Source organism: Zonotrichia leucophrys, chromosome 20, assembly GCF_028769735.1.
Source record: "Zonotrichia leucophrys gambelii isolate GWCS_2022_RI chromosome 20, RI_Zleu_2.0, whole genome shotgun sequence".
In the NCBI taxonomy this organism is placed as follows: Eukaryota; Metazoa; Chordata; class Aves; order Passeriformes; family Passerellidae; genus Zonotrichia; species Zonotrichia leucophrys.
The window spans coordinates 13,427,122-13,441,325 of record NC_088189.1 but is presented as its reverse complement, the minus strand read 5'-3'; the positions used below and the strand labels follow the sequence as shown (position 1 = coordinate 13,441,325).

General features: G+C 43.8%; 1 protein-coding gene across 2 annotated transcripts in view; it reads right to left on the bottom strand.

Moving 5' to 3' along the window:
- The window catches only part of ITCH (itchy E3 ubiquitin protein ligase), a 62,490-nt gene extending 54,081 nt beyond the window's left edge, over positions 1-8,409 (bottom strand). For both annotated transcript variants that reach the window (XM_064729778.1, XM_064729777.1), the window contains exon 1: positions 8,287-8,409. The gene's annotated coding sequence lies outside the window, so the exon portion shown is untranslated. The remainder of the gene's footprint in view (positions 1-8,286) is intronic.
- Positions 8,410-14,204: the final 5,795 nt, after the last annotated feature.

Below are 14,204 nucleotides of genomic sequence, written 5' to 3'. Positions count from 1 at the left end.
AGCACAAAATTACCTCTCTCTGTGGGTATAGCAATGAAGAGAGCCCCAGACACACCTCCCCTCCTCTGCTCCCAAGAACACAGATAAGAAGGCCTGTGGAGCTTTCATGAGATATTGCCCATAAAAACTTGCTAAACAGATCATCACTGTAGGTACCTGAGCAATAAACGAAATCGAAACAGACTGCACAGCTCTGCAAAGGCTCATCAAAGAAATGATGAATCATTCCCTACTACCAGCAACAAGCACATATCTGAAATGTGCTGATGACTTCGAATCTCTTGAAAAAGAAAGCTCTTTGTCGCTTGCTGCTTGTACCTGCTTCAGCAAAGTAGATGGTGTGAGACAGTTCCTGTTGATTGACTCAGCTGTGGGAACAAGAACTGCTGTAGACAACTCACTGAAATTCTGACAGGTAAGGTATGACTACACATGCACTGCCCCCAAAGAAAAATAAGCTGCTTCTCTGAGTATTCTTAAACAGTAGAATCAAAGAAACCAGAAGTGGAAAGTCAGTACTTGGAACAAAATGCAGTAATATTGCTGTGTGCAAAATTCAGTGTCAGCTGAAAAGAAATGTTGCATTTTTCCAAGTTAAATTATTTATTACTAAAGTTAATCCAAAAAAATGCAATGGAAATTACAATTTCAGGGAGGGGAGAAAGTATTGAGATTATTTAAGTCAGCCCTGAGGTATCTGAAAGTCTGCTACGGGTCATTGTCTTTCCCAAAACCGCAAACTGCCGCAAGCAAAACCCTTCATTCCAGGAGTCATCTTCGTGTTTTCTAATTTCAACAGAAGTCCAATACCTGCTCCTAGGAATTTTTTACAAGTGACCAGATGGCAACATCAAAGTACAGACATGGGTGGACAACAAAGCCATCCCAAAATCTGGCTGCTTGCTAAATTCCAGCTCATGCCTCTCTGTAAAACAGAACAGAAACTATAGGAGAGAGGTGGCCTAGAATTGTACCACTGTTCCAATATTCTCAACACTTCCATTAAACTTGAATTTTCTGAGGCTGCCCTAAGACTCCTTTAACCTTTATGAAAAGATAAAGCAGATGTCAGAAACCTTAATTCAACTAAAGTAATAAGTAAGTTCCTTAAACAAAAGTTTCAGTCTTTGCGTCCTAGATCTTCTATGTGAAAAACTGACAATTGCACATTAAATAAAAGCAAAAAACAAGATCATCTTCTAACAACAAACATTGACTGTATCCTTCAATTCCCAGGGACTTGCCTTACTGCTGGGATACAGCTGGAAGCCCACAGGTTGGTGAAGAAGCGCAGGACTAAACCAAACCTAAACCAAAACCTGCAGGTAAACCAGAGGTAACTGCACCACCCACATGTCAGCAGTGAGCTCCTGAGCAGGGAAGATGGGGAATTCTCCTCCTGCAGCTGGAGCTGCCCAGGTGTCCTGGGGTGACGTTATGATGCTTGTATATCCCCATTCATCTGTTCTGTGCCTTTAAGACCGGCTCTGAAGAGTGGAAGTTTTGTTTGGGTTTCTCTTATCAGGGACACCGAGATGAGCAGTACATAGGGCTGTTTTTTCACTTCCAGCTTCAGCTTGCTGCTTTGCTTGCTCTCTTTTTCTGCTCTGCTTTGGCCTCTGCTTATTAGCACATTCTAGCTAAACAGTCCACATCCCTTCCTGGACTGTTTCTCCTCTCCTGTTTCTGGGACCATCTCGAACCTGCTCCGGACTGGGACCTGGGAACACCGAGGGTTTGCACCGTTTGGCTGCAGCAGCTGCCCCAGCGCCGGAGGGACTGAGAACAGAGCAACCACCCCCGAAAGAGACTCTCTGATTTTGTCATCTTTCTCAGAGCGGTGTCATCGGGTATTGTTCATTCTCTGTGCTGGGGGGTGCTGGGCCAGTCAAATAAACAGGTTCTTTCCACCTCTCTCCGAGGAATTTTTTCCCAAACCGGTTGGGGGGAGGGGCTGTGTGGGTTTTGCTTTCTGGAGGGGCCCTCCTTTGCAGACTCTTTAACAAATTTGCCCTAAACCAGGACACCAAGGAAGGCCCCCTTCCCCCTGACCCTCCCCTGTCTCACAGTCCTTCCCCATCTTCGTGCCAATTCTAGTCATAAACTGACATTCAAGGACCTGTTTCATCCAGGAAATCTTCACTGAAACTGTGTATTTTTTTAAAACAAAATAGGCATGCTTTGCATGCCCTGGCAAAATATTCTATGCAAAGAGAATAATTTATTGTGAACACACTATACCATCCATCCACCCCTCCATGGCTGCCCTGGCCATACATCATGTGGAACACATTGGAGCAAAAGAACAGGCTCACAGGGTTATAACACTGTGCAGTGACTAATCAGCAAAACATCCTTACAGATACAAACCTTGAGGCTGAACCATGTGAGGAGTACTGACAATTTTATTCTAAATTCTGTTCAGGCACTTTATGTAGTTTGCATTACTGTGTGTGAGATTAGAAGTCATGAAGGCAGAAATATAGAATATGAAGTATAGAGTTTGCTATTTTTAAAACAGGAAGTGAAATTCCAAACAGCAAAGAAATCCCAGCTGTGACACAGACTCTTAGAATAAATCTCACCCCTATTATTACTGTGTCTAAGTCCCCTCCTCTGTCACCTCCCACATCAGCCACCCCTGACTATGAATTTCACTTTGTTGGTGTCTTCTCCACTCAAACACAAAGTGCACTGGGCAGCTTCCAGCCTTGACACAAACAGGCATTAGTCTGAAAATATTTCCACCTCTAATATCCCCCTCAGGACAGTGTTATTTTATTCACATTGCAATACCCCTAGGACAGTATTATTTTGTTCACATCGCAGATGTGAAAGCAAGATGTTGCTTAAATGTTATTTTTTACTTTAATAATGCAAACTCTCACCAGTGCCTTACATCTTGTAGTTCAGAGAGACTCATGATGAGTGGAAAGGAAGGGAAAGCAGAAAAAAGTCATGATATGCCATGCCACACCTCCCAGGGCTGTTTAAAACCTTTAAACCGTGGAGAATATCAAACAAACCACCAGCAATGTCAACAGGTCTCCACATAGAGCAAACCCACCTGCCCAAACCAGATTTCAGCACAGGAGTTAAACACCCTGATTCAGTGGGTGCACAGGAGAACAATGAGAACACCACTGCCTCACAACAGCTTTTTCATTGACCTGAACTCAATCTGGTTCAGGCACATGTTGAATAAATGCAGCATTGCTCTGGAAATTGGTCTTTTTAATATTCACAAAATGCCTCATTGGTATAAGGCAAAAAAAAGGCATTTTAAAATCTTCCTGGTAAACTCAATTTAACGTGTACAAAGTGGAACATGGCAATTACATGCAGGATTACTGCCTGGGGATCCCAAGTTTTCCTCTGTATCTTTAGGTGATGAGCACTCAAATGGAATTAGAAATGTTACAGGTGGTGAGTATTCCACCTGAAAACACAGGTGAGAGCTGTTCAGTGTGGAAACTTCTTTCAGGTAGAGTGAGGTGATCAAAGGGTCTTCCTTCAGCATTTCCCTCCCCTTTACCATTACCATTATACACATTATTTCCCTTCAGACAGCTGGAAAAAGAAACTGCTCTGAAGCTTCATCATTGAAGATGTCACAGGCACTGGGTCAATCACAGACATTTAAGAACCAAAGCAGCTTTGTGATCTTTGAACTGGTGTCTTTAATGTTCCTTCCAACCCAAACCATGCTGTGATCCTGATACAAAAAGCAAGTCAGTGTCACACAAGTTTCATTTTTTATCTTCTAAGCTCACAAATTCTCTTTTCTCTTATTTCCTTTATAAAAAGTGCCCTTCACATGCAGGATTGCCCAGGAAGTTTTAATCTGAATAGAAAGGAAAGGGTGTTGAGGTAAAATCTGGTGAAAATGTGCAGCTCACCACTTTCACAGAAGTGAGCAAGCCTGGTTAAAGATTAGGCCAAATACATTACCATTTTATGAACATTTTAATATATTGGTCAGTACATTTCTTATCTAGCCTCTGAAATTATACACTTACAGCAGCACAAAATACACATGGACATATACAAGGCACATACACTTGTAGAGACAAGCCTTGAGAGAAATTAATCACAGTGATCCACAGATCACTTAATTCAGGCTCTGATAAGCCAAAGTAAAAGAAAAAACTTTAAAGATGAGGAATCCTTATACAGAACAAACTTGCTCCATCTATCTGCTTTACAAATAGATGAAAAGAGCAACACTGACAGAGCAAAAAGCTCAGGGTGTCAGAAAAGCAGAAGAGGAATATTCAGAGCAACAAGTCTTAATACATTCAAGTGTTTATGAAGCCAGCAGTGAATAAAATAAAAATCTGGATATCTGAGCTTTCTAACTGTTAAGCAAGACTAGTGATTGTTAATACACAATTAAAAGTTAGCTAGCACTGGGGACTGGGAAGGCACCCAGCATGGATACTGACCAAAATCATGTTAAAAATTCACACAACCCACTCTTCTGTCTCAGTCCATCTCTTCAGCTTGCTCAGCACTGAGCTTTCCTTCACTTTTTCCACTGAATGAGGCAAAGCTAAAAAGGGTAGTAAGTTATGAATGACTTGCCCAGGCAAAAGTTCCATCCCAATCACATGATACTGAAGGGATCAAAGAGCCTATTTTATTTTTCTGAAAATTAATATGCTTCCAGTCACAAATTTTATATTCCTAATGGATATTTCACTGTAAATGGCTATTTATTTGATGAATTAATGAATAAATCAGAAGCAGATTGCAGGCCTGTCTTACCATGTCTTTTTCTGTTTCAAGATCACCTTAATCTTTCACTTGATCTTTCTTTTCCTTAGTAATAAACTTCAAAAAGATTACTAGGTATCCAGTTAATACTTAGGAAAGAAAAAATATGTGTAAAGGCTACCATTGAAAGAAAATTAGACCTATAAAGAATAGAAAACTGAGAACATGAAGATTTCATACAGGCTGATAGCAACACTCCTCTTGAAAGCTCCAGCTTCCATATCATGGGCTAACAAATCCAGAACGTGAGAGCTGCACATTTCAGGTAAAGAAAGGTAAGTCACCTAACTTTCATGTGCTGATTAGAAAGGTTTCACACAATCAAATTGGAACAATCCACCTGAAGAGCCTTTTCCTGCTGAGCCACAGCACCATTTGAGTCTGAGCTGCAGCTTCAGAACCAATGGTGTAAAAATGCAAACATGCCAGGAGTTCTGTGCCTGACTGGAACAATCGGCCTCTCCCAGCAGCAGAGTTGAGAATTGCTCAGGCAGGTGGGTGGAAGGCAGGAATTATTGGTTCCTAAACAGGAGGACTAAAATAAAACTTTTTATTAAAAAAAAAAAAAAAAAGAAAGAACAGCAACATACTGCCAAGTTTGAAAAACTATTGGAATAACCAGCACAACAAGATGTGGTATCGTGTTTCCTCTGAGTGGAGAAAAAAACCTGCTGTGCTTTGGTATAGTAAAAGCAGAAATTCCAGGCATAACTTGAGAGCTGGTCATAAGAAACAGGGCCCTGGCTTCTTCAAAACGCTCTTTCCCAGTTTGTTGCAATACTTTCATTCCCATTATGTGTAATTTGCAATTCTTATGAAGAAAAATATCAATCTTTCAGCTCCAGCAACTCTGCACTACAGTAAAACCTGAGTGCCAGTCACTTAGAGAAACCAACCAAGTCTCTATTGCTTTAGTCTTCTAAGGGAAGGATGCAGAACCTTTCTCTCACCAAAATGTGCACACAGAATTAGCTCAGCTAACAGTCCAAGCAGGCCCAAGAAGGACTGCCTACAGTCTTTAAAAATACTCAAGTTACAAGACAGTAAAACGAAATATCTAGAATACTCCCAAGCCAGACTATAATCATGGCTTGTCTACTTCCCCTTTGAGGCAAGGGCTCACTCCAAAATGCTTCTGCAGCTGGGCAAAGTACAGCCACAGCAGGGAACTGTGGCCAGCAGTCCTCAGGGTGATGCACACACCTTCACTCTCCTCAGCTGTGAGGGGACAAAGAAATTCCTGCAATTACATGTGAGTGCAGCAGAATGACAAAAACTAGAACATTACATGAGCATAACTGGACACCCAAACAGAAAAGCTTAAAAATAAACTCCCAGAAGTGTCATCATTACCATGTGCAAGGGGTTTTTCTTCTACTCTCACCCTGCAGACTCTTTTCCTTGCTTTTAAGAAGAAACCAAATTGGTTTTATTGCTTGATAAGTACTTCACTATGGCTGAATATATTTATCACTTTGTTTAAACAGCTTAAACTCACAAAAGATGTTTATTTAGATGCTATCATTGACTGATACTGACAATGCTGCTGACAAACATCTTATCTCTTTCACATGCTGTAAATAGAATAAAATTACTTTGTAAATCTCTCATGAAACATTTTTCAAGCAGTCTATGACAAGCTCTCTTAAAAAAATTATAAATTTAATCTCCTCAAGACAAACACCATGCTACTTTACTGCCTTTCTTCCTATTACCTTATGCTGTAGTTTTCCCCAAACCATTTTGAAAATTAAAAACCAAGAAATAAGATAACTCATGTTTCAGGTCGGTTTCGCAACAGAAGAAACAGCACTTCAAGAAGGGAGAGAAAATTGAAGGAAGAAAAAGAGGTGATGCTGCTTAACTAATAAATTCATATAAATAATCTTCTCTCAATCTCTCTTAAGCCCTAAAATAACTTTAATCTGTAAGAAGCTTTCAAAGTTAGCACTCAGAAGTCTCAGTTATTTTCCACTCTCAAATTATCTCTCACATCTACTGTTGTTGTTTCAAAGACAAGAAAACTCACTTTGGGTCTGAATGCTACATGTTATTCCAAAGATCATTTGGAGGTGAATGCATTCAGTGCAGTGATTGAATGTCAGCTAAATCACAACTAAGAATGCACAGTCCACATTTAAACAGCTGTAGTGAATAGCAGGGTAATTGTAATTAAATTACAACTGCTTTGGACTTTCACTTCATAAAAACAGAAAAGAATTTTACTGTTTTTCCAAACAATACATTTTTAAGCATTAAATCCCCAGAACCAAAGATGGCCTGTGATTCATGTTTCATTCTTAAACGCCTGTGCCTTTTCTCAGGTAAATACAAGCAACTGCTGGATCTACTGGCACTCCCTCAGCACAGAATGCCTTCCTTCAAATACCAGTCCAGATTTCTCTCCACTTCTCCTCAAAAAGGTTGACAGGCAGGATAGCAGAGACTGAGCAAAACAATGAGAAACTCACGACAATAAGCAGCAATATATTGGGTAAAGACAGTCTGAAATAGGCTGGTTTCTGACTTCTTCAAGTCTAATTAAGTTATAAAGGTAAGTTTTGCTGGGGGTATTTCCTTAAGCACAAAGGGTAAAGGCTGCCACAGCACAGGTATCCCAAACGCTACACCTTATCCTTTCTATGCATCACACACAGATCAGAAGGTCTTCTGACAATTTAACATCACAAATTACGGCAATTAAAACAAGCTGAATCCTCGATTATTAGAGCAAATTAGAGAAACCCATCCTCGAACACCTTTGTCTGCTTTTATCTCGACAGCACTGGCACACAAGGTCAAAGAAAACCGGCGTGGGAGCGGAGGAGTTAACAGCCAGAACTTGTCCATGTTTCCAAAATAGAGCGGTGCCACCAACGATGCCATTCTGCCGTGTTTACAAGAGGGAACAGTTCGGGATAAACCTCTGGCCGCGGTCACGCTTTATCGCTAGGACACATTCCTTCAATGTCCGGCTGTACCCGGCCGAGATAAAGACACCGAAGCCCCGCACACCTGGAAGGAGCCCCGGGACAGGGGGGACACCCACGGGGGAAGGAGGCTGTGCTGGAAGGGCTGCGGAAAGCACAGCCCTGAAGGGAGCGAGCCTGCGAGAGGGCGAAGGTTTAGGGGCAGATCCTGGCGACCAGGAACAGGGAGAGGTTGGCGGGGTCCGGCCGGGCAGGGACGCAACACTGCCGGGGACGGCTGAGGAAACACTCGGAACCGGAGGCACCGGGGTGCGGGCAGGCGCCCCCGGCAGCCGCGGAGGGGCCGGGGCCGGACAGCGCGGGGGTCCCGGGATCGCCGCCCGCGTCCCGGGGAGGGAGCGGTGCTGCCCCGCTCCTAGAGCTGCCCCGCGGGGCCCGGGGGTACAGAGCGGCGGGTCCGCCCTCAGCGAGCCCCTCCGGATCCGGGCCCGACCGCGGGGCTCCCGCGCCCCCCCGCAGGGTCCCGTCCCCAGCGCTACCCCCGTGCCCCCTCTCCACCCCCCGGCCCCGCTCCGCTCACCGGCCGCGGCTCCCCCGTCCCTCAGGTCCAAGATGGCAGCGCGGCCCGCCCGGCCTCCGGCAGCGACTTAGCAAAGTCGGGCGCGACGTGCGCAGGCGCCGAGTCCCCCGGCTGCAGCGCAAGGACCACAGCTCCCAGCGTGCACCGCGCCAACACTGCGCATGCTCGGCCGGGGCCATGGGGTGGAGAGGCAGGGCGGGGAGGGGTGGGACCGTGAGGGGCCGTGAGGGAGCGTGAGGTGCAGCGTGACGGGTATATCCTCTGGAGCCAGCCTGGGGGCTGGGAGTGCTCATCCGGGGAAGAGAAGGCTCCAGGGACAACTTAAAGCGCCTTGCAATGCCTAAAGGGGCTCCGAGGGAGCTGGAGAGGGACTTTGAACAAGGGCGTGGAGTGACAGGACAAGGGGTAATGGCTTCCCGCTGCCAGAGGGCAGGATTAGATGGAATATTGAGAAGAAATTCTTCCCTATAAGGGTGCTGAGGCCCTGGCATAGGTGCCCAGAGAAACTGTGGCTGCCCCTGGATCCCTGGAAATGTCCAAGACAAGATTGGACAGGGCTTGGAGCAGTCTGGGACAGTGGAAAGTGTCCCTGCCCATGGCAAGGGGTGGAATGAGATCTTTAAGGTCCCTTCCAGCCCAAATCATTCCATCATCCAAATCATCAACCCTATGATTCTGTGAACAGAGAATATCTATGTGTGTGTGTGTGTACACATACACTACAGTAAAAATCTTGGATCATCAAAGCAGCCCTGAGGGCTCAGCTGGTACAAGAGCACCTTGAGGACGCCACGACCACCCCTGGCCCACGTTACTGCAGTGACAGCAGCAATGGAAAATCTCTGAGAGCAGAGAGGGAATCCTGGCTAACAGGAGCTGGGACATCACTGCTGTCACTGTGGGCTTTGGGACACAAAATAAAATTTGAAAATAAAATAACTTTTGTGATTTTAACCTATCTGTTGCAGGTGCTTAAGCCACTGATATTTAACCTTTACATAAATCTTTCTTGTTTCAAGTGTATTTTTTCTTAACCTGAATGCACTATTGCATAAGTGAATGCATAGAAATTACAATACACTTCTTTTGACAGTGAGGAATGGGACAGTCTAGGCTCTGAAATCAGAGGAAAGAATACTCAATATTCAGAGAGTAGGAGAATATCCTCAATAATTCTTCAGAAAAATTACATACTTTACAAGTGCAAAGTTTAGCATTTTCTTACAACTGGCAGGGATGTGAAAATCCCTCTTGTCTTCCACACATAAACTCCAATAAGATCTCACAGCCACAATTAAGTGACTGTTTCTGTTGACAAGGCCTAAGCAAGAAAACAGCTCCTGCTGTTTCCCTGACAGACCAACACACACATTTCGATGGCAATCTGCCATCTATGGTTCCAACTCACCAAGGTACATGTGCACATCACTTCAGGCACAGAAATCACTTTAATTCCAGCACAGGACAACATGTGTTGCTCAGCTAGAGGCTGAGTATGGAAAAACCAGGAGCATGAGGCTTTGTCAGAGAGGTGGGAATTCATGGGAAGCAAATTTGGAGCCAAGGTTACAGCCCAGTGTAAGGACAAGCAAATTGATCAGATGATATAAGGTCTGGAGGGTTTTTTATTTTCTCTAAACATTTTCTATGCATCTTTAAGTTTTTATGTTCCTTTAGAGATATTTTACCATGTACATATATTTCCATAGTTAATGTTCTATTCCAATTAATAATGATAAAAGTGAGTTCTACAAGCCTTGCTTAACAGAGATTCCTGTCTCGTGCATCACCTGCATAAGCAGTGGTCTCTTGTCCAGTTCCTGTCCTGGCCAGTGACGCTCTGGCTGACTGCACCTGGAGTTCCACATCTGCCCAGCTGGGCATCCTTTGCAGTGGGTTTGTTGTCTCCCAGCTGGCACATAATGTTGGGGAAGATGAAACAGGAAAGCTTTATCAATATGATTGCCTGGCAAAAGATTTTGAGAATATGGAAACTATAAGCGAGATTGAAATGAAAGCAAGCTTTGAGATACCAAACCTTTGTTCTGTTTTCCAGAACAACTGGAAAACAATGGTGTGGCCAGCTGAAGGTGATTCCCTTTTGATGGAACAACACCCTCTGCTTGCAGACAGGCCCAAGGGTCAGAGCAGACCCTACAGCTTGGCAGAAGGGGCCCAAAGAGGAGTTTTTAGGGTTTAAAATGTAACACAGTATGGTAATGTAATGATTCTTATAGGCTGTATGTGAATGCTCTAGGATTTGTATTTTGTACTAGATTGGCTAGTGAAAATTAGAATATTCAGCACAGAAGAAGATTTATGGTATTGTAACGGGAACTTCGCTCTCTTTCCCTCTTGCTTTCATTCTTCACTCTCTCTCTCTTTCGGGCTCCTCTTTGGGGCTCCTCTCTCAGCCTGCTCTGGGCTGTGTCTGGCAGCTCCCAGCAGGGCCCTGCCCCCAGGCCCTTTGCAATGAACCCCAAGTTCCAGCCCTGGCTGCAGAGATCTCTCGTCTCTGTCCATCCTGACCGTCCTACCCCCATTGTTCCTACAACATAAAACTGTTTGGTTTTGCAGACTGGTGTTGTCTGTGGTTTGATTCCCAACGGTGGGAAAATTGCACTGTACCCTTCTCCCCAGCCAGCTGGGTTCATTTTACCTCTAGCAGAGTTGGGTGTTTGCTGGAAGAAGCTGAATGCTGCCCCAAGGACACATCCCTGTAGCCCCTGTGGAATCCAGTAGGTTTGCATGTACCCATCCCTAGGGCAGTGTGGCCATTTGCAGTCTCTTTTTGTGGTACTGGGTTTTGGTAAGTAAAGGTTGCTAAAGCAGATGTGAATAACACTCAGTGTCTCTTTTTAAGAACATTACATCAGGTGTCCTCTGAGTTAATGTCTTCCCCCTCCTTTTTCCAACTGGCATTTCAGACAAAGTGCTTTTTTTCAACCTCAGCAGCCCTAATCTCTTTGTTTTCCAGCTTCTGATGCCTCCGGTCTAGTTCCATTTGTTCCATCTGCTCTGTAAAACTCATGAGAAAAAGAATGGATTCCAGGTGCAGACTACTGATCAGCTTGTGCTTGCCAGGACAAGAGGAATGCAGAGCAATCCTCACATTCACACTCGTTCAGATATCATTTGCCCTGGTAAAAATCATGGCCTGTCAGTGAACTGGAAAAACAAATAAATAATTAACACAGAATATGTGGTGAGTGAAGATGAATATAATTGAGTGGCAGAAGAATTATGTATCCAAGATTGTACCTTTGGGGAGAGGAGTAGAATACTTGATTATTGTCTTTTTTTCCCCCTATGCTTTTTATAACTACAAGATACTTAGGCAGGATGGAATTTTCTTGCTATTCCTTGTCATAGCTTTCTTTTGACAAGTACAAACCCCAATAGATAGGAAACCTTCCCTCAACAGTGCAGGATGATCTTGTGCAAAGGCTTTTCAGGAAAACTGAATGCTTAGTAGCTTTCCACATTTGCTGGGTGAAGCTGTTCTTCTGGGAGATAATTTCTGAGAATTAATATTTAATAATTTTCATAACATTTTGCTTTTATTTCTCAGTCCAGTCCAGACTGGTCAGTGGGATTTGTGCTTGTGTCAAAATAGGTGTAGCATTTATTCTTGGTTGGGCTATTGTAAGTAACAATATTTACATCCCTAATGGAAACTTATCCTGTTGTAACAGAACTGCCACACACAGTGAGTGCTGTTGGTGCTGAGAGCTGACTGGGAAGCCACTGAGGATAAGGGTCTGTGTGGCAGAGTGGTGTAAGTGACTCCCATATTTGAACCTTTTATGTGCTAATAAAAATAATCCTGCAAGATCATTAAAATATTGGGATTCTGTTTGATTTTTGAGCATAAGTCTGCAAATGGACGTTGCTCTCTGATACCTCTGGGCTCTGGGTTCCCCCAGCTAAAGGGCTGGGACAAGACTGTGTAACAGAAGCACTGAACACTCTTATTATTCTCCTATCCCTAGAGTACAGGATTCCCTCTCCTGAAATAGACCCTGCCTTCATTCCCTCAGTTTTCCCACTCTCAACCAGCTCCCTTGACCTCACACAAGACAAACCTCTTCCTTCCAACATTACATAATTTCTTAAAGGTTGCACACCAAATATCTTATCAAACTTGGAATCAGGACTGGATTTCTTAGCTCCTTGACAAGTTTAATGATTTTTTAGTTTAGTGGTGTTGGGATTTTTGTTGTTGTTGATTTTGCATTTATTTTGGTTTGGTTTTTGTGTGAAGCACACAAAATCCTGACAGAATCACTTAAATACAAAATAATTCAGGTAGGAAGGAACCTCTGGAAGTCTCTAGGTCCACCCCACGCTTGAACCAGAGCCAGCTTAGATAATGCAGCACAGGTAAGAGATAAATACCTTCAAGGCTGGAGATTGCACAGCCCCTTCTTGCCCTAGTCCAGTGTTTGCTGCCCCTTGGTACATTTTATTTCCTTATGTTTATTTGTGATTTCACAGCTCTGCAAAGAATATAGCTCATCCTCCTCACACCTTCCCAGCAAGCAGTTTCAGGCAGCAGCAAGGTGCCCCTTCGCCTTCTCTCCTCCAGGCTGAACAGGGTCAGCTCTCTCAGCAGCTGCTCACGTGTCCTGTGCTCTGTCCCTGACAGCTTGGTGGCCTCCTCTGGACTCTGGTTCATCAGTGCCTAGACAGGACAGGCCCCAGGGAGCTTGGGTTGGTGCCAGCACTCACAGTGAGTTCTTATCACTGCAGAGTAAAAGGTGAGGTTCCTCACCCCGCTGGCTGCACTCTTGGTGACACAGCCCTGAATGGACTTCTTTGTCACAGGGCGCTCAGTTGGGGTCCTACTCAACTTATTGGGACCACAGCACCTCTTCCACCAAATTGCTTTCAAGGCAGCATCCCATGTCTTGTTGAATTTGAGTTACTCCCTCCCAGACCCAGAACAATCTTTGACCACCTGCATTTGTCTTTGCTGAGTTTCCTGAGGGTTTTTTTCACCTTCCTGTAGGAACTCAGTCCCTATTGCTGATTAACTTGACACCATGAAGCTGGTGCTGGGGAGACCACGGTGACCATGTCTCCATGGAGGCAGTTTTGGCAGTGTGGATGTTTACCTGTTTTGGGATAGACACAGCCCCGAGCAAGTATCACACAATGACTGTGGAACCGTCATCGGGTGTCATCAGCGCCAATTAGTGCCTAAGCAATTGTCAGTCCTTAACTATGGCTTAATGCTGCTGTCTGACTTAAGGCTGTGTAAAGTTGGTGATTTATAAGTGCAGGAGTACTTTGTTTTCACATCCTCTTTCTGTACTGTTGTTAAAGCACTTTGTAAGTACTGCAACGTCAATCTTATTCTTCTGGAGCATTTTGTTAGTTGGGTAATTATTCCAGGAAGTGATTTATATTTTAAAATCTGACTTCTTGTCTTGAAATTGTCATCCCTAGAAGGAGAAACTTTGTTGAGCTGCCTTGTAAGGAGAGTCTGAATTCATTTCACTCAGGAAGATAATGGTGTAGTGTCAGAGTGTATCTATTTCTAATTGACTTTAAAATCAGAATTGATTAATTTGATTTAGGATTTAGAAAAAATACCAGTAGGAAAAGACAGATTACTTCCTGTTATCTGCAGAGGGAATTAATGAACCCTTCAGGTTGGTGAGAAACTATTATTATTCCCAAGCAATCTAATTAAAGGGTATAAAAAAGACATGCGGCTATTTAATTGTTTTATTACTCAATTGCTCTACAGTGCATAATCAGAGAAGTGGGAGGGAGTGATTAGGTGTCTTGAGAACGGAAATGACACAACCAAGAGATGTAGATGTATTAAAGGAAGGAGAAGCCACTGGGAAAATTGAACCTCTCTTACCCACGCAAAAGACTGAAGATTATTTTTCCCTGGGAGCGAAGAA